The sequence below is a fragment of the Aythya ferina genome (assembly GCF_964211825.1).
Source record: "Aythya ferina genome assembly, chromosome: 6".
Classification (NCBI taxonomy): Eukaryota; Metazoa; Chordata; class Aves; order Anseriformes; family Anatidae; genus Aythya; species Aythya ferina.
Window position 1 is genome coordinate 1,935,879 of NC_140303.1, and position 18,828 is coordinate 1,954,706.

At 41.5% G+C, this 18,828-nt stretch overlaps 1 long non-coding RNA gene across 1 annotated transcript in view; it reads right to left on the reverse strand.

Annotated features, from left to right (window-relative positions):
* Positions 1-1,874: 1,874 nt before the first annotated feature.
* LOC311439248 overlaps positions 1,875-18,828 on the reverse strand; it is a 406,908-nt gene continuing 389,954 nt past the window's right edge. Inside the window, exon 3 of the long non-coding RNA XR_014694624.1 lies at positions 1,875-2,127. This is a non-coding gene — a long non-coding RNA (uncharacterized lncRNA). The remainder of the gene's footprint in view (positions 2,128-18,828) is intronic.

Sequence of the window (18,828 nt, forward strand, 5' to 3'; positions counted from 1 at the left end):
CACCAGAAAGTCCATTAGGAATAACGATTAGAAATTGGAATGATAGGGACCCCAGAAAAGGAAAAAGTAAATTAAAAATGGTCCAGTATTGTGTGACAGAATGGCCAAAGGAGCCTTTAAGACTACATGTCTTTTGGCCTGTTTTTGGATCCTTCGAAGACTGGATTTGCCAGGCCTTAAATATCCATGTTAATTCAAAGGAAGCTTTTAGCCAGGAAGAAAGTGATTATGCAGGATTATGGATCAGGAAGACTTCACGTCCTTTTCCAGCCTCAATATTTACACTAAAAGCAGGTAAGAAATTTGAAGAACAAGAAGAACATGAAAAAGAAAAAGAAGATAAACGTGAGCCGTTGGATAAGCTACCACCTCCATATCCTAACAATCCACCCCCGGCGGCTCCCCCTCCGGTGGCTGTGGTATCGCCACCAGTACCACCGTTGCCCCAGCTTCCACCAACAGCACCAGAATTAGACCGACCTCCGGCCGCATGCAGGAGAAGTAGGACGGATGTATCTGAGAGGGCTTCTCTATATCCCTTAAGGGAGGTAACTGGTGTATAACTGGTGCGCGTCTTGGTGGAACAGAGACTCCCGGCGTACCCAGCACTGTTTGCTTACCTCTATTCATTCAGTGAATTGTAAACTTTGATTGTAATCCTATTTGGGACTTTTATTTATTATAACAGACAACCTTGTAAAACGCAGACAACCAGAATCCTTACAGCAATTAGGTGGAAATCACGGCGTAAGAAACATTACCACCTCAAAGAGTAAAAACCTCAAAAGAAATGTGACTTGTAACAGGCCAGCAGCTGTGTATTTTCTGTGAAGCACCAGCTAGATTATGAACCTTGAATAGCACAGTTAAAGGGGAAACAGGGGAGGGTCCCGGTCCTCGGCAGAAAAAAAAAGTGTATAAACTGTGTATGGAATTAGTAGGCACCCTCCTGCTTGTGGGACACCCGCCATTGTAATCTCGAATAATAATGCTACTGTACTGAGATCCTCGACTCAGCCTATGCTATTTGCTACAGATTGATTCAGGGTTTTAAGGTTTCAGGGATTGGGCACTAGGGTTGGGTTTCAGGGTAAGGGGTTTCAGGGTTTATGTTTAGGATTTTAAGGTTTTTAGGGTTGGAGTTTTAACGGTTAGGGTTTTAAGGGTTTGGGGGTTAGGGTTTTAAGGGTTTCAGGGTTAGCGTGTTAGGGTATTAGAGTTTTTTGGGTTGTAGTGTTGATATGTTTTTTAGGGTTAGAGTCTTAAGGTTTTATTTTTGGTCAGTTATTTACGGTTAGGGTTTTAAGATCTTAATTTTTTTTTTTTTCAGGTTAGTTTCTCCAGGTCCAGGGTTTTGAGTATCCTAATTTTGGGGGTTTGGATTTTGAGCATCTTAATTTTGGGCTTTTGTGTGCCCTAATTTTTTGGGATAGGCTTTCAAGCATCCTAAGTAGTTGGGTTAGGGTTTTGAGCATCTTAATGTTTCCAGGATAGGGTTTGGAGCATCCTAAGTTTTCGGGAAAGGGTTTTGAGCATCTCAATGTTTCCAGGATAGGGTTTTGAGCGTCCTAAGTTTTCGGGATAGGGTTTGGGGAGTCCTAAGTTTTTGGAATAGGGTTTGGAGAGTCCTAAGTTTTCTGGATAGAGTTTGGAGCGTCCTAGTGTTTTCAGGATAGGGTTTTGAGCGTCCAAAGTGTTATAAGTTGCCCCCTTAATTAATTTTCAGAGAGCATTGTATTAATCATAGAAAGGAATTTATTGAGTGAGCAAACATCAACCAAAACAGCACTGGGCGGCCGGGGAGTCTCAGCTCTGCCAATGGCACGCACCTCACCCCTGCCAGGGTCCCTTTTTATTTATATTTTGCTAATTCCGGGATTACGCAGCACATCCTGGTATATTCTGCGACTGCACGCACTGTTGCTAGGGGGTCGTCTCTGTCCCTCTGGTGGTCGTGAAGATGAAGGCCGTAGTCTTCCTCGGCGTTGTGGTTCAACTTCTTTTATTATTTGGTCATGTTGGCCCAGCGTTAGACAGGAAGGCATGTATGTCGATACACTACTTTAGCAACTTATCAGGAGATGGTTACATGAGCTTTGCAACAGTGTCTTTGAACAAAAGAGGCAACTGAGATGCAGAAGGAGAATGGGTTGGGGGGGGGTCTCTTTTTTGTTACGTTAAGCAAAAGAATTTTCATAGTGTCTAGGCAAGCATTATGCAGCTCCTTACTTCAGCAGGGAGCTTTTGCAAATCCCGCTCCTCAAACAGAACTCCTTGTTTTTATAATACAAAAGACAATGAACAAACATTTATGGTGTATTACCCTAAGTTTTTGGGTTAGGGTTTTTTGCGTCTTAATGTTTTGGGGTTAGGGTTTTGATTCAAAGATCGAAGCCGAAATTCCTTTAAGTGGTATATTCTTTATTGCAGCGCTGGATGCACGGGGGATCTCTCCACCTATCGTGCATACCCAAAGCAAAAAGCAGTCTTGAATTTATACAATCAATCTATCAATATTCTACAAGCACCTATACATATGCATTACCTATCCCCGCCTTCCCTCGCTTCTCATGCTAATTAGCCTTTTGGCACCTTGCGCCTGCGTAGAGCCTTCCAAGAATTGTGGGCAGGGGTCTTTGGGACGTGGGCAGGGGTCTCTGGGAGGAAGACCCCAAGTCTTCCTCACAGTGTACTTTTCACCTTTGGTCAGGAATCTGCTGAATTGGCATGTTTCTTAATTGCAAGAGCTGGTTGTTGCTAATTCTTCCATTTGTTGTATCTTTATAATGAATTCCAATGTCCAGTTTTGAGATTTATAGTCCTTACGTTTGTTTCTCTGTCCGTCTGCCGCTTCCTTATCATGAGTTCCAGTGTCTTGTTTCGAGATATACAGTCCATGTCTGGGGATTGTCCTTGCCTCCCCAATGCCTCCCCAATACCTCCTTAATCAATCCCCCCTTTTCTTTTCCCATGCAAATTCTTTTGCATCAGATACTTTCATTATTTACAGTAACACAACAAAGCAGGCATCTAAACAACATGCACACAAATATTCCTAATACTACTAATGCGATTAGAGCAATGAACACTTGTTTCAACCATTGAAAACTGGGCAACCAGGAGGTTAACTTATTCCATATTTCACTAAAACTCCACGAAAGATCATCTTTACTGATCTCATGTAGGACCCTTGTCTGCTTCCATATTTCTTTCAGGTCGGTAGAGATCCTTCCACTCTGATCTACATACACACAACAACTTGTATTTATTACTGTACAGACTCCCCCTTTTCTGGAAAATCTAGTAAATTCTTTTACTTAATACGGAAATTTTCTTTCCCAATCATTATGATATGTACCCCTCAATACCTTACCATGCACATTTGTCAAGGAGGCTAACATGGACATTCGTTGTAACAATTTCCAATTCCAAACAAGTAATACAAAAGACAATATTAAACTTATACCAACTAATATCAATTGTTCAATTACAAGATGTCTGATTTCCCACATAAGTAGTATCCGTATTTATACAATGCTGTTTTCCCATACCCCTAGGTGGGTTACACCTTTGTACACATACATAGTAAGATTCCAACAGCACAAAGCTACTCACTTCTAGTTCCAAAACTTCTTCATATTTTTGACCCCAAGATGTGTTTTCCCACAAATTAGTCCAAGATAAGTTTGCAGGCAAGGGAATCCCGATTAACGATACACCCTTATTCCCATGCTGTGGCAGATGGGTGCATACCCAACAGTTCGTCTTATTAGTTACTTGAGAAATTGTTTGTATTAAGGTCAGGTGTAAGTTCTCATCCCAAGTTGCCCACCCTGAATCCGAGAACCGCACCCCTGCAATCATTAGGATCTGGAAAACCGTAATTTTGTTGGTCCAATTGGAGTGGTGGTCTATATCCTCGCCGGGACCTTCTTCACCCTTGAATTGTGGATCCAAGCTGCTTGCTTCTTAATCTTAACGGCGGTGTGTGTTGTCAGTAATACTTGGTATGCTCCCATCCACTTTCCTTCCATTTTTCCTGTAGGGGTTGTCCTGAAAAAGTCTTCATATATATATAATTCCCGAGCTTAAAGGGGTGGATTGGTTGATCCAACCCTCTAGCCCTGGTCCCTAAAACAAATTTATGTACTTTATTTAATTGTTTCTGAAGTTCAGTTATATAAGCATATAAATATTCTGATCCTAACTGCGTTAGGTCCTCTCCACTAAATAGAAATTGCTATGGCCTTCCATATAAGATTTTGAAGGGACTCAAATTCCCTTTTATTCTAGGTTTAACTCTAATTCTGAGTAATGCTAAAGGGAGGGATTGAGGCCATGACAAATTAGCTTCTTATCCAATTTTAGCTATTTATTGTTTAATTAAATGGTTCATTTTTTCTACCTGTCCTCTTGCCTGTGGTCTATAAGGAGTATGCAGTTGCCAATCTATCTTTAGAATCTTACTTATCTGTTCTACCACTTGTGCACAAAAATGTGAAACTCTATCAGAAGACATTGCTCCTAGAATCCCAAAGCATGGTATTATTTCATTTAACAAGACTTTAACCACTTCTCTTGCTTTGTTTGTTCGACAGGGAAAGGCTTCAGGCCTTCCTGAAAACGTGTCAGTCAGAACCAGTAATAATGATACCCCCCTTTTCTAGGGAGTTCTGAAAAATCAATTTGCCACTGTTGCCCCGAATAATTTCCTTTACCGATTATTCGAAATTTTATTCTATCCTTGGTATTGGGGTTATTGTGTAAGCAAATGCTACATTGTTGAGTTACTTGTTTTATCATATCGTCCCACTAATGTCTGACTCAGGCTCTTATGCAGTGTGCCAGCTCCCCAATGCGTTTTATTGTGTTCTGTAAGAACTATGGGCCATGTTTTCATTTTACCTTTCAAATCTTCAATTAATTTTAAGTCTTCTTTTGTATAATTTGGATATAGTTTGGATTTTACCGTCTGGTATCAAAGACAATGCCTTCACCTCAGTTATTTCAGCTGCCTGCTTAGCCTCTGCCAATCGATTTCCAATTTCAAAATTGGTGTTCTCCTTTTGGTGTCCCTGACAATGCATGATAGCTACCTTTTCTGGTTGTTTTACAGCCTCTAACAATTTTAAAATTTCTTCAGCATACTTTGTGTTTTCACTGAGCGGTCAGCAATCCATGTTCTTTCCAAATTGCTCCATGAGCATGTACCACGCCGAATGTATATTTAGAATCTGTCCAAATATTTACCCTTTTTCCCGCTGCCAGTTCCAATGCTCTCGTGAGAGCAACTATCTCCGCCTTTTGAGCTGATGTTCCAGGGGGTAAAGGCTTAGACTCGATTACCTGCTGAGTAGTTGTTATAGCATATCCAACTTTACGTTGTCTTTGCGTAACAAAACTGCTCCCATCCGGGAACCAAGTTTCTTCCGCATCTTCCATGGGCTCCTCCTTAAGGTCTGGTCGGCTGGAATACACAGTCTCTAGAGTTTCTAAACAATCGTGAATCACAGGTTGTGCCGGAGCATCACTAAGAAAAGAGGCTAGATTCACAATATTAGTTATCACAATTTCCACGTTGTCCTGTTCTACCAATATTGCTTGATATTTCAAAATCATCAATTCTTGTTTAAGTTGTTTAAAGACTTTTTGTGCTTCTCCAGTCCAGACTAACTTTGACTGGTTAATCTTTATCAATTCACATAGAGGCTTTACCAATAGTCCATAATTATAAATCCAAAGGCGACACCAACCTGTCATTCCTAAAAAGGTTTGTAGCTCCTTTACCATTTGAGGTTCTGGAGTCTGGCAAATGACTTCCTTATGTTCAGTTCCTAGTTCTCGTTGTCCTTCCGAAATTTCAAATCCCAGATAGGTCACACTTTGTTGAGCCAGCTGGACTTTCTGTCAAGAGACTTGATATCCATTTAAACCCAGAAAATTCAGATGACTTATAGTCCATTGAATACAACTCCCTTTAGTCTCGGTAGCTATTAAGAGATCATCTACACATTGTAACAAAGCACCTTCAGTGTCCGGAGGCATCCATGTTTTGAGTTCCCTTGCTAATTGGTTTCCAAAAATAGTGGGGCTATTCTTGAATCCTTGAGGTAGTAATGTCCACGTAAGCTGCGTCTTTCTGCCTGAATCGGGATTTTCCCATTCAAAGGCGAATAGGTTTTGGCTTTCTGTGGCTAAGCCTAGGCAGAAGAAGGCGTCTTTTAAATCCAGTACGGTAAACCAGACTTGACTATTCTTTAATTTAGTCAGCAAAGTATAAGGGTTTGCCACTACTGGATGTATATCCTCAGTGATTTTATTTATGGCCCTCAAATCCTGAACTAGCCTATAGCTTTTTCATCTGCCTTTTTAATTGGCAATATGGGTGCATTGGATTCTGATTCGCATTCAATCAATAATCCATACTGTAAAAATTTATTAATTATCTCTTTAATTCCTTTCCTATCTTCTATCCTCAAAGGATATTACTTAACCTTAACGGGTTTCTCTCCTGGCTTTAATTTAATAATTATTAAGGTCACATTTTTAGCTCTTCCAGGGACTTCGGTAGCCCAAACTCCTGGACATACTTGATCTGTGATCTCTAAAGGTATTTCACTTTTAGGGTCAGTTTGTATTAGTGCCAAGCTTAACACATTTGTTAGTTGTTCTTCTCCTATACTTAATTCCATTTTCCCTTTTTCAAAGACAATTTCTGCTCCTACTTGCTCTAATAAATCTCTACCTAAGAGTGCCCATGAGGAGCTAGGCATAGATAAAAATCTGTGTATGCCCCATTGTTTCCCTAACTTGTACTTCAAAGGTTCACAAAAATAAGCCTTTTCGGTTACACCTTGTCCTGGTTTCAGTTAGAACAGAGTTAATTTTCTTCCTAGTAGCTGGTAGAATGCTATGTTTTGGCTTAGGATGAGAAGAGTGCTGATAACACCCCGATGTTTTAATTGTTGCAGAGCAGTGCTTATACCAAGCCAAGGACACCTCAGCCTTTTGCCCTGTCCTGCCAACAGGCAGGCTGGGGGTGCAGCAAGAGCTGGGAGGGGACAGACCCAGGACAGGTGACCCGAACTAGCCAAAGGGGTATTCCATACCATCTGATGTCAGGCTAAACAATACATAGGGGTGGCTAGCCAGGGGGAGGGGGCCGGACTGCTCGGGGTTAGGCTGGGCATCGGTCAGCGGGTGGTGAGCAATTGCATTGTGCATCACTTGTTTGTACACATTATTAGTAGTGGTACTATTATCATCATTGTATTATTATTATTATTATTGTTATTATTATTTTATTTTGTCTTATTAAACTGTGCCTTTATCTCAACTCACGGGCTTCAGTTTCCATTTCTCTCCCCCGTCCCAGAGAGGGAGGGGGAGGGTGAGCGAACAGCTGCGTGGTGTTTAGCTGCCGGCCGGGTTAAACCACAACACACCTTTTACCCTAACATAATAATTCTGTGAAGGCATTAATGCTTGATTTAGAACTGAATACGTTGCCCCATATCAATAAGAAATTTCACTTCCATTCCTCCCCTAGCTTCATTATAACCAGCGGAGGTACTAGGGTAGTGATTAAGGAGGTATTGGGGAGGCATTGGGGAGGCAAGGACAATCCCCAGACATGGACTGTATATCTCGAAACAAGACACTGAAACTCATGATAAGGAAGCGGCAGACGGACAGAGAAACAAACGTAAGGACTATAAATCTCAAAACTGGACCTTGGAATTCATTATAAAGATACAACAAAGGGAAGAATTGGCAACAACCAGCTCTTGCAATTAAGAAACCTGCCAATTCAGCAGATTCCTGACCAAAGGTGAAAAGTACACTGTGAGGAAGACTCGGGGTCTTCCTCCCAAAGACCCCTGCCCACGTCCCAAAGACCCCTGCCCACAATTCTTGGAAGGCTCTACGCAGGCGCAAGGTGCCAAAAGGCTAATTAGCATGAGAAGCGAGGGAAGGCGGGGATAGGTAATGCATATGTATAGGTGCTTGTAGAATATTGATAGATTGATTGTATAAATTCAAGACTGCTTTCCGCTTTAGGTATGCACGATAGGTGGAGAGATCCCCCGTGCATCCAGCGCTGCAATAAAGAATATACCACTTAAAGGAATTTCGGCTTCGATCTTTGAATCAATCTGGCACCCCAGATGGGACGACCTCTCTGCCGGACCGCAGGACCCGCTGGGGACAGGACTCCCTAGGGTACCCCCGGGATTTCCCGGAGGGACTCCTCGACTCACCGGATCACTGCGGAGGCAGACAAGGACCCCATCATTGTAAGTGAGTATATTCTTTATTCTGGTTTGGTTTTCTGGTAGACCGGTCATCTGGGACTGTCCAGTAAGTCGGAAGGTGACTTCTGCAGGACAGTATTTGGTATATACTTTGTGGTTAGTGCCACAAGTATATCTGGGGACCTTGGGGTCCATCTGTATCTGGAACTGTCTGTAAGTCAGAAGGTGATCTTCTGCGAGGCAGTGTTTGGTATATATTTGTGGTAAGCACCATAAGCATATTTGGGGACCTTAAGGAAAGAGCTCGCTTTAAGGTCCATCTGGAATTGTGTTGTCTATTTCGGTTTTCTGACTCATGGAGTATGGTATTTAACTTTGGTTATTGTTACTGTGATTCTGGCTATTTTTCTGGTGGTAATAGTAGGTTCGTGGCATTGTTATAAGAGAGATATCGTTACGGTGTTACACAGTTCGGTTTTCTGACTTATCGCATGTGGAATTTGACTCTGACTATTGTTATTGTGATTTTAGCAATATTGCTGGTAATAGTAGCTTTGTGACATCGCTACTGAAAGATATTGCGTGCCTGTAATTTTGTGAGTGATACATTTTTGTGATACACTTTTGTAAGTAACATGTGTATTCTGAAAGTGTAAACTGGAAAATGGGGGGGCGAGTAAGCAGTGAAATTCCTAAGAAAAGTGTGCTGGGTTGTATTTTGAGTCATTGGAAGGATATAGGGGGGGCTCCGGGTGGAAGTGAAAATAAGAAAACCCTGATAAAATATTGTAATCAGTGGTGGCCCCTTTATAAATTACAAGAAGGGGAATAATGGCCCAAAAATGGGACCTTGAATTACAACACGCTATTGCAATTAATGTTATTCTTAAGGAGGGAAGGGAAATGGGATGAAGTTTCATATGCGGATATGTTTTTTACTCTAAGAAACCACCCAGAATGGCAGAAGGAGTGTGGCATTAATTTGGCCCCACAAGACCCTTTGATTTTATCGATAGAAAAGGATATGAGAAGGGATGGAGTGGGGAAATTAAAGAGGTGTTGTTCAGCATGTAGCATTGGGCAGAGGTGTTTAAAATTAAATGAGCCAGAAGAAAGGATGGAAGATTATGTTTTACCACCTATAAATGGTGATGTAGGTGCTGGAATAGAAGTTGAAGGCGCTGGAAATGACATAGACTCTAAGGGGTTTACTCCGATAACTGCTCGTACACGAAGTAAAATAAGACCAATAATCCAAGCCCCTCTGCGTCAGGCTATGGGAGCTAATGGACCTGCTAGAATTAAAGTACCCTTCACAACTAATGAACTAGATGCCTGGAAGGAGGCGGTGAAAGGGTATCGAGATGATCCAGAGGTGGTGGCTAAAAGATTTGAATTGATTGTGAAAAACTTAGACCCGGATTGGAAGGATATAGAGATAATGCTGGCTGCATTATCAGAAACCGAGAAACAGCTAATAGTTAAAACTGCTAGAACGCAGGTACAAATCCAGGTAGCCTCGGGAGCCCTGCCCGGCACAGTGGAAGTACATGTGCCTAGGGCAGACCCCAATTGGGATTATAATGATGAGAATGATTATAAAATGCTAAAAAGATATCAAGAATGGATTAGGATTGCTTTAGAAAATGCAATACCTAAATCTGTGAATTGGTCAAGACTATCTACAATAAAACAGGGGACCTCAGAAACCCCATCCGAATTTCTTGAAAGGCTGAGGGCAGCAATGCAGAAGTTTACCACTATAGACCCTTCCTCTGAGGGGGGTAAACTTCAATTAGTATCTCTATTTTTGGGTCAATCGGCGGAAGATATTAGACGAAAACTTCAGAAAATGAAAGAACCAGACGTAAGGGATTTGGAAAGATTGGTAGAAGAAGCCTGGAGAGTGTTTAGAAATCGCGAGGGGAATGAAAGGCAAAAGTTAGGTGAGACGATTGCAGCAGCCACTGTGACAGCCCTGCGAAAGCAGGAAGAATCTTTTCGAGGCAGGAGAAGGGGGGGGAAGGTAATTCGACTCCCCTTGCGGGCTGAACAGTGTGCTTACTGTAAAGAGATAGGACACTGGAAAAGGGAATGCCCGAAGCGGCAAGAGGAAAACAAGCTATTAATGGCTACAAAACAATGAAGGAGACCGGGGGACTCTACCCTAGCAGATCCACTGGTTAAAATTAAGCTAGGGAAATTGGGTCGGGAAGTAGAATTTTTAGTAGATACAGGAGCTACATATTCAGTGTTAAATCAGAAGTTGATGCCAGAAGATAAAGATTTTGTGACAGTGGTGGGGGCAACGGGTAGGCACGAAAAAGCTTTCTTTTTAAAGCCATTAGAATATGAATTGGGGAAGCAAATGGGAATACATAGGTTTTTGTATTTGCCGGGATCTCCTAGATCTTTATTGGGACGGGATTTATTAGAGCAATTAGAAGCTGAAATTGTTTTTGAAAAGGGAAGGGTAGAGTTAAGAGTAAAAGAAGACCGACTTATAAGTGCACTAAGTTTGGTATTGATCCAAACTGATTCTTTTAATGAAACCCTTCCGGAAATCCAGGATCAGGTTTATCCAGGGGTGTGGGAACCTGATGTCCCTGGGAAAGCAAAGAATGCTGCACCAATTGTGGTAAAATTAAAACCAGGAGAGAAGCCAGTAAAGGTTAAGCAGTACCCCCTTAGAATAGAAGATAGAAGAGGAATAAAAGATACAATAGATAAGTTTTTGAAATATGGGTTACTGGTCGAGTGTGAATCAGAATATAATACTCCCATCTTACCAATTAAGAAACCGGATGGGAAGAGTTATAGGTTAGTACAGGACTTGAGAGCAATAAACAGGATCACTGAAGACATACACCCTGTGGTAGCAAACCCTTATACGCTATTGACCAAGTTAAGGGACGAGTTGGTCTGGTTTACCGTACTGGATTTAAAGGATGCTTTCTTTTGTTTAACCTTGGCCCCAGAAAGCCGAAACCTCTTTGCCTTTGAATGGGAAAATCCTGACTCAGGACGAAAAGTCCAGTTGACATGGACAGTGCTTCCTCAGGGGTTTAAAAATAGCCCTACGATTTTTGGTAATCAACTTGCAAAGGAACTTGAATCCTGGGAAGCCCCCAATTCTGCAGGGGTCCTGCTGCAATATGTTGATGATCTCTTGATTGCTACCGAAGACAGGGGAAGCTGCATACAGTGGACGGTGAGCCTCCTTAATTTCCTAGGAATGAATGGATACCGGGTTTCACAACAGAAGGCACAATTGGTTCAAACCCACGTGACGTACCTAGGATTTGAGATCTCAGGAGGACAACGTGAACTGGGGACGGAACGCAAGGAAGCAATCTGTCGTACCCCAGAACCACAGACTGTTAAAGAATTACGAACTTTCCTAGGAATGACAGGTTGGTGCAGATTATGGATCAACAATTATGGATTAATTGTAAGGCCTTTGTATGATTTAATTAAAGATAACTGCATAAGACTAATATGGACAGGAGAAGCCCGAGCAGCCTTTAAGAAGCTTAAGATGGAGTTGATGCGAGCCCCAGCTCTTGGTTTACCAGATTTGTCTAAACCCTTTTGGTTATACTCCTATGAAAGACAGGGTATGGCCTTAGGGGTACTAGCACAAAAGTTGGGACCTTACAAAAGGGCAGTGGCTTATTTCTCTAAACAATTGGATGAAGTAAGTAAAGGATGGCCAGGCTGCCTGCGAGCAGTGGCAGCCGTAATTATGAATATACAAGAAGCCCGGAAATTTACAATGGGGCAGAAGATAACAGTGTTTGTCTCACACACTGTGTCAGCAGTTTTAGAACAAAAGGGGGCTCATTGGTTATCTCCTCAGAGATTTTTGAAATATCAAGCAATATTGGTAGAACAGGACGACGTGGAAATTGTGGTAACTAATATTGTGAATCCAGCCTCTTTTCTTAGTGATGCTCCGGCGGAACCTGTGATTCACGATTGTTTAGAAACTATGGAGACTGTGTATTCCAGCCGACCAGACCTTAAGGAGGAGCCCATGGAAGATGCGGAAGAAACTTGGTTCACGGATGGGAGCAGTTTTGTTACACAAGGACAATGTAAAGCTGGATATGCTATAACAACTACTCAACAGGTAATTGAGTCTAAGCCTTTACCCCCTGGAACATCAGGTCAAAAGGCGGAGATAGTTGCTCTCACGAGAGCATTGGAACTGGCAGCTGGAAAAAGGGTAAATATTTGGACAGATTCTAAATATGCATTCGGCGTGGTACATGCTCATGGAGCGATTTGGAAAGAACGTGGATTACTGACTGCTCAGGGAAAACAGATAAAACATGCTGAAGAAATTTTAAAATTGTTAGAGGCTGTAAAACAACCAGAAAAAGTGGCTATTATGCATTGCCGAGGGCATCAAAGAGGATCCACCGACTCTGAGATTGGGAACAGATTGGCTGATAAAGAGGCAAGAAGGGTGGCGGAAAGAGGCCAAGTGGAAGTGCTTGCTTTAATACCAGACGGTAAAATTCAGGCATTAGAGAAAGGACAGGCTCCTAAATATTCAAAAGAAGATTTAAAGTTGATCGAGGATCTAAAAGGGAAGCTGAATGTTGATGGGTGGGCTCATTTGGAGGACAACAGGGTTGTTATGCCCTCTAATTTGGTGTGGCCTATGGTTTTGGGGGAACACAATAAAACCCATTGGGGAGCCGATGCCCTGTATAAACTATTAAATCGAGTCTTGGTAGCAAGAAATCTGTATACCACAATAAGGCAGGTAACCCAACAATGTGACACCTGTATGCGTCATAATCCCAATACAGGAAATAGGGTGACATTTGGTGTCATTGATAGAGGGAACTATCCTGGGCAGCATTGGCAAATTGATTTCTCGGAACTACCAAGAAAAGGGGGGTATCGGTACCTATTAGTTTTAACAGATACCTTCTCGGGATGGCCCGAGGTCTTCCCTTGCAGAACTAATAAGGCTAAGGAGGTAATTAAGGCATTATTGAATGAAATAATACCCCGATTCGGGATCCCAGCAACCATTTCCTCAGATAGAGGCTCGCATTTTGGTGCAAAGATTGTTCAGCGAATAAGCCAGGCTTTAGGGATAGATTGGCATCTTCACACTCCTTATAGACCACAGGCAAGTGGACAGGTAGAAAAAATGAACCATTTAATTAAACAACAAATAGCTAAAATCGGACAAGAGGCTAATTTGTCATGGCCTCAATCCCTCCCTTTAGCATTACTCAGAATTAGAGTTAAACCTAGAGTAAAAGAGAATTTGAGCCCCTTTGAAATTTTATATGGAAGGCCATATCAATTTCTATTTAGTGGGGAGGATCTAACGCAGCTGGGATCAGAATATTTATATACTTATATAACTGAACTTCAAAAACAATTAAATAAAGTACATAAATTTGTGTTAGGGACCAGAGCTAGAGGGTTGGATCAACCAATCCACCCCTTTAAGCCTGGGGACTATGTATATATAAAGACTTTTTCAGGACAACCCCTAGAGGAAAAATGGAATGGACCGTATCAAGTGTTGCTGACAACTCACACTGCTATCAAGATTAGAGAACAAGCTGCTTGGATCCACTATTCCCGAGTGAAGAAGGCTCCAGGAGCTCCTTGGAAAGTAACACCAGGTGACGATGAACTGAAACTAAAGCTTAGTCGATTAAAATGAGGACATTAAGGTTGAGAGTATTTGGTAATATGGTTGGCAGAAGATTTGTTCAGAGAATTGTTTTGTTTTTATGGCTTATATTTGTAATTGTGATTCAAGAAGGTGCCTCTGTGATCATAGAGAATGGGGGGTGGCCTTGGACTGAAGCCGTAACAACAGAGGATAAGAATCTTAATGGAAGGTTATCAGTCATGGTCATCTGGCGAACAAATGTTAACTATTTATATAAACCATCAGAATGGCAAAAATTAGGGGAAGGGTGGACACATCAAAGAACCATAGGAGATGAAATTAAAATAGGGTGTCAAATGTTTAATGGAACGACTGACGAGAAAGCAACGGGGATTCTGGTTAAACCGATTTCCAAAAATGGACAACAAGAGGGTTGTATTCGCCCAGGTAAATTGGATTGCTGGTATAATTTTACATTAACAGAGAATGTAGAAATCAGCTGTTTTTGGAATAATAATAATGGCCAACAGTCCAAAGACAATAATGGTGAGGGCCTCATGTTAAATTTTACAATATATGCGGCACTTCCTACAACAGTGAGACCCTCTACAACCCACACCCCACCTCTAATCAAACTGGAACCCAAAATTTATGAAACTGGCCCATATGTAGTAAGGAACACGGGCCAACAGCAATTGTTATTTAATCCAGAATGGTCACTCAAGCGTGTTGAGTTGCTAATACAAATCAACATCTCGGCAGTTCAACCAGCCTGTTCTCCTTTCTTAAGAACATCATTTGAAGACTGGACAATATGGTCACAGAAGCAAGTGCACTTCAGGGGCAGGACACGAAGAGACTTAACTGGAATGCTAGGAACAGGGTTAGGAATTTTAAATGGAATTGATTCAGAAATATTAATGAATAAGCTAGCCACAGCAACAAGTGATTTGACAAAATTAAAACAACCCTTACAATCATCCTTATTGGCATTGGGAACTAGCCAATGGCAAGTTTCAAAGGTGTTACCGAAATGGGAAAATGCAGAAGACCAAGACCACAAACTAATAATAGATGCACTTAGTATGATTCAAGATAATGTATCCTTAGCTCTTAGTTGTATGCAAGCACAGTTATGGTTGCAGGCAACGGCTGCCCTGATTATTAGGGAAGGAAGTGAAGGCATTTTTCCAGCTGAAATCCGAAAGGCAGTTTGGGACAATGCCAATGATTTTGAGAAGAAGTTCCAGTCTTGGTGGACCCTGGTGAATTTTACTTATGATCCCGTTGTTAACATGGCTACTGCCTTCGTGCTTACTATACGTAATGCTACAGTTTATGTTATACACCCAATCCTTGCACTAGGATTAAACCATGAGAAGACAGTGCTTTATCCTTCAGAGCATAGAACATGGGCACGAATGGAGAATGGGAAATGGCAGTCCGTAAATCTAGAATCATGTGTTACCCGGGAACAACAAGGATTTATTTGTGAAAGTAATACAATTGATGCTCAGGACATATGTTTTGACACGGAGCAAGGTATCTGCCACTTTGAAATTCATCCAAATACTAGTCAAAAGACTGTGCTTGTATATGTTGGTAAAGGGTGCGTGTGTTTAAGAACTGCTTGTGATTTTGTAGAAATAGACAAGGAGAATATAACTCTCCATAGCAAAAATCATTCTAATTTTTGTATTTGTAACTTTGTTAGAATCGTCGGGTGTGATTTTCAATATTTGGCACCAGTGGTATCCCACCAGCTGATCAAGTCTAACAACACAATGTATCATAAGTTACTACCTACACCTATTGGGATGAACCTCACACTAGTGAAGCAACTAGTTAAACACCAAGACCTGATTAGAATTTTAAAAGGTATTCAGGAAAATGGAGAGAAGACTCTAATTACTGTCCATCATGATACAAAGGAAATAAGCAGAGTTTTGCAAAGAGTGAAAAGAGACACAAGTCACAACTGGTGGGATACACTTTTTGGATGGTCGCCAACTGCAACTGGGATTTTGAACACACTGAGTCACCCAATTATTGTTTTATTGATATTAGTTGGTATAAGTTTAATATTGTCTTTTGTATTACTTGTTTGGAATTGGAAATTGTTACAACGAATGTCCATGTTAGCCTCCTTGACAAATGTGCATGGTAAGGTATTGAGGGGTACATATCATAATGATTGGGAAAGAAAATTTCCATATTAAGTAAAAGAATTTACTAGATTTTCCAGAAAAGGGGGAGTCTGTACAGTAATAAATACAAGTTGTTGTGTGTATGTAGATCAGAGTGGAAGGATCTCTACTGACCTGGAAGAAATATGGAAGCAGACAAGGGTCCTACATGATATCAGTAAAGATGATCTTTCGTGGAGTTTTAGTGAAATATGGAATAAGTTAACCTCCTGGTTGCCCAATTTTCAATGGTTGAAACAAGTATTCATTGCTCTAATCGCATTAGTAGTATTAGGAATATTTGTGTGCATGTTGTTTAGATGCCTGCTTTGTTGTGTTACTGTAAATAATGAAAGTATCTGATGCAAAAGAATTTGCATGGGAAAAGAAAAGGGGGGATTGATTAAGGAGGTATTGGGGAGGCATTGGGGAGGCAAGGACAATCCCCAGACATGGACTGTATATCTCGAAACAAGACACTGAAACTCATGATAAGGAAGCGGCAGACGGACAGAGAAACAAACGTAAGGACTATAAATCTCAAAACTGGACATTGGAATTCATTATAAAGATACAAAAAAGGGAAGAATTGGCAACAACCAGCTCTTGCAATTAAGAAACCTGCCAATTCAGCAGATTCCTGACCAAAGGTGAAAAGTACACTGTGAGGAAGACTCGGGGTCTTCCTCCCAAAGACCCCTGCCCACGTCCCAAAGACCCCTGCCCACAATTCTTGGAAGGCTCTACGCAGGCGCAAGGTGCCAAAAGGCTAATTAGCATGAGAAGCGAGGGAAGGCGGGGATAGGTAATGCATATGTATAGGTGCTTGTAGAATATTGATAGATTGATTGTATAAATTCAAGACTGCTTTCTGCTTTAGGTATGCACGATAGGTGGAGAGATCCCCCGTGCATCCAGCGCTGCAATAAAGAATATACCACTTAAAGGAATTTCGGCTTCGATCTTTGAATCAGTAGATTCCAGGTCCCTGTTATTCCTGTTGAAATCAGGGGTCTATTATCCTAGGAAAAGGCTAGTCAATTTGTCCTCCGAAGCCAGGTCCAAACCGTTTTGTTTTATTTATTTATTTATTTATTTATTTATTTATTTATTTTCATTACATTTCAGAGTTGGTCCAAAAATTCCATAGGGCTTTCTTTTAGACCTTGTTGGAAGCATATTCTCAATTCCCATTTCATCCAGATTTTAGTATTTACTTAACTGTTCATAATTTTTGGGATGATTCGGGTCTTAGTGGGGGTCGGTCAGGGGAATGCAATTGTCCACAGTTCCCTGAGCGGTCCCATCGGCAATCTGAGCTCGCACATGAACTCAGGTTGTTTTAAGAGTTAACTGGTTTTCTGTTTCTGTGACAACTCTCTCGGACCGATCATGGTCCCTTTGCCCTAAAGGGCTAACACCCATGATTTTAAGATCTCTGCCTCGGGCAGAGGCAGAACTGTTAACATTCCTACATCCTCTTTCCCTGCTCATTCAACTTCAAACACCTTTAACACTTTCAACAACCCTTTTAACACTTCCTTTATCTTTCTCCAGCCTGTACTTCTCTAATGCCATCATCAAAGGCTCAGTCAGGGGCCAACTTAATTCCGTACCTTTTCCCACCAAGATGCTGAAACATCAGTATACAACATTTCATCCTGTTCTGCTTCTCAAAAAACAACATTAACTGTAGCAAAATATTATAGTTTAAAGTTCCATTTAGGGGCCACTTTTCTCCACATTCCAGCTTATAAAGCGGCCACCACTGATTACGATATTTTATCAATGTTTTCCTGTTCACACTTCCACCGGCAGATCCTCCAATATCCTTCCAATGACTCAAAATACAACCCAGCACACTTTTCTTAGGAATTTCACTGCTTACTCGCCCCCCCATTTTCCAGTTTACACTTTCAGAATACACGTGTTACTTACAAAAGTGTATCACAAAAATGTATCACTCACAAAATTACAGGCACGCAATATCTTTCAGTAGCGATGTCACAAAGCTACTATTACCAGCAATATTGCCAAAATCACAATAACAATAGTCAGAGTCAAATTCCACATGCGATAAGTCAGAAAACCGAACTGTGTAACACCGTAACGATATCTCTCTTATAACAATGCCACGAACCTACTATTACCACCAGGAAAATAGCCAAAATCACAGTAACAATAACCAAAGTTAAATACCATACTCCATGAGTCAGAAAACCGAAATAGACAACACAATTCCAGATGGACCTTAAAGCGAGCTCTTTCCTTAAGGTCCCCAAATATACTTATGGTGCTTACCACAAAGTATATACCAAACACTGCCTCGCAGAAGATCACCTTCTGACTTACAGACAGTTCCAGATACAGATGGACCCCAAGGTCCCCAGATATACTTGTGGTACTAACCACAAAGTATATACCAAATACTGTCCTGCAGAAGTCACCTTCCGACTTACTGGACAGTCCCAGATGACCGGTCTACCAGAAAACCAAACCAGAATAAAGAATATACTCACTTACAATGATGGGGTCCTTGTCTGCCTCCGCAGTGATCCGGTGAGTCGAGGAGTCCCTCCGGGAAATCCCGGGGGTACCCTAGGGAGTCCTGTCCCCAGCGGGTCCTGCGGTCCGGCAGAGAGGTCGTCCCATCTGGGGTGCCAGATTGATTCAAAGATCGAAGCCGAAATTCCTTTAAGTGGTATATTCTTTATTGCAGCGCTGGATGCACGGGGGA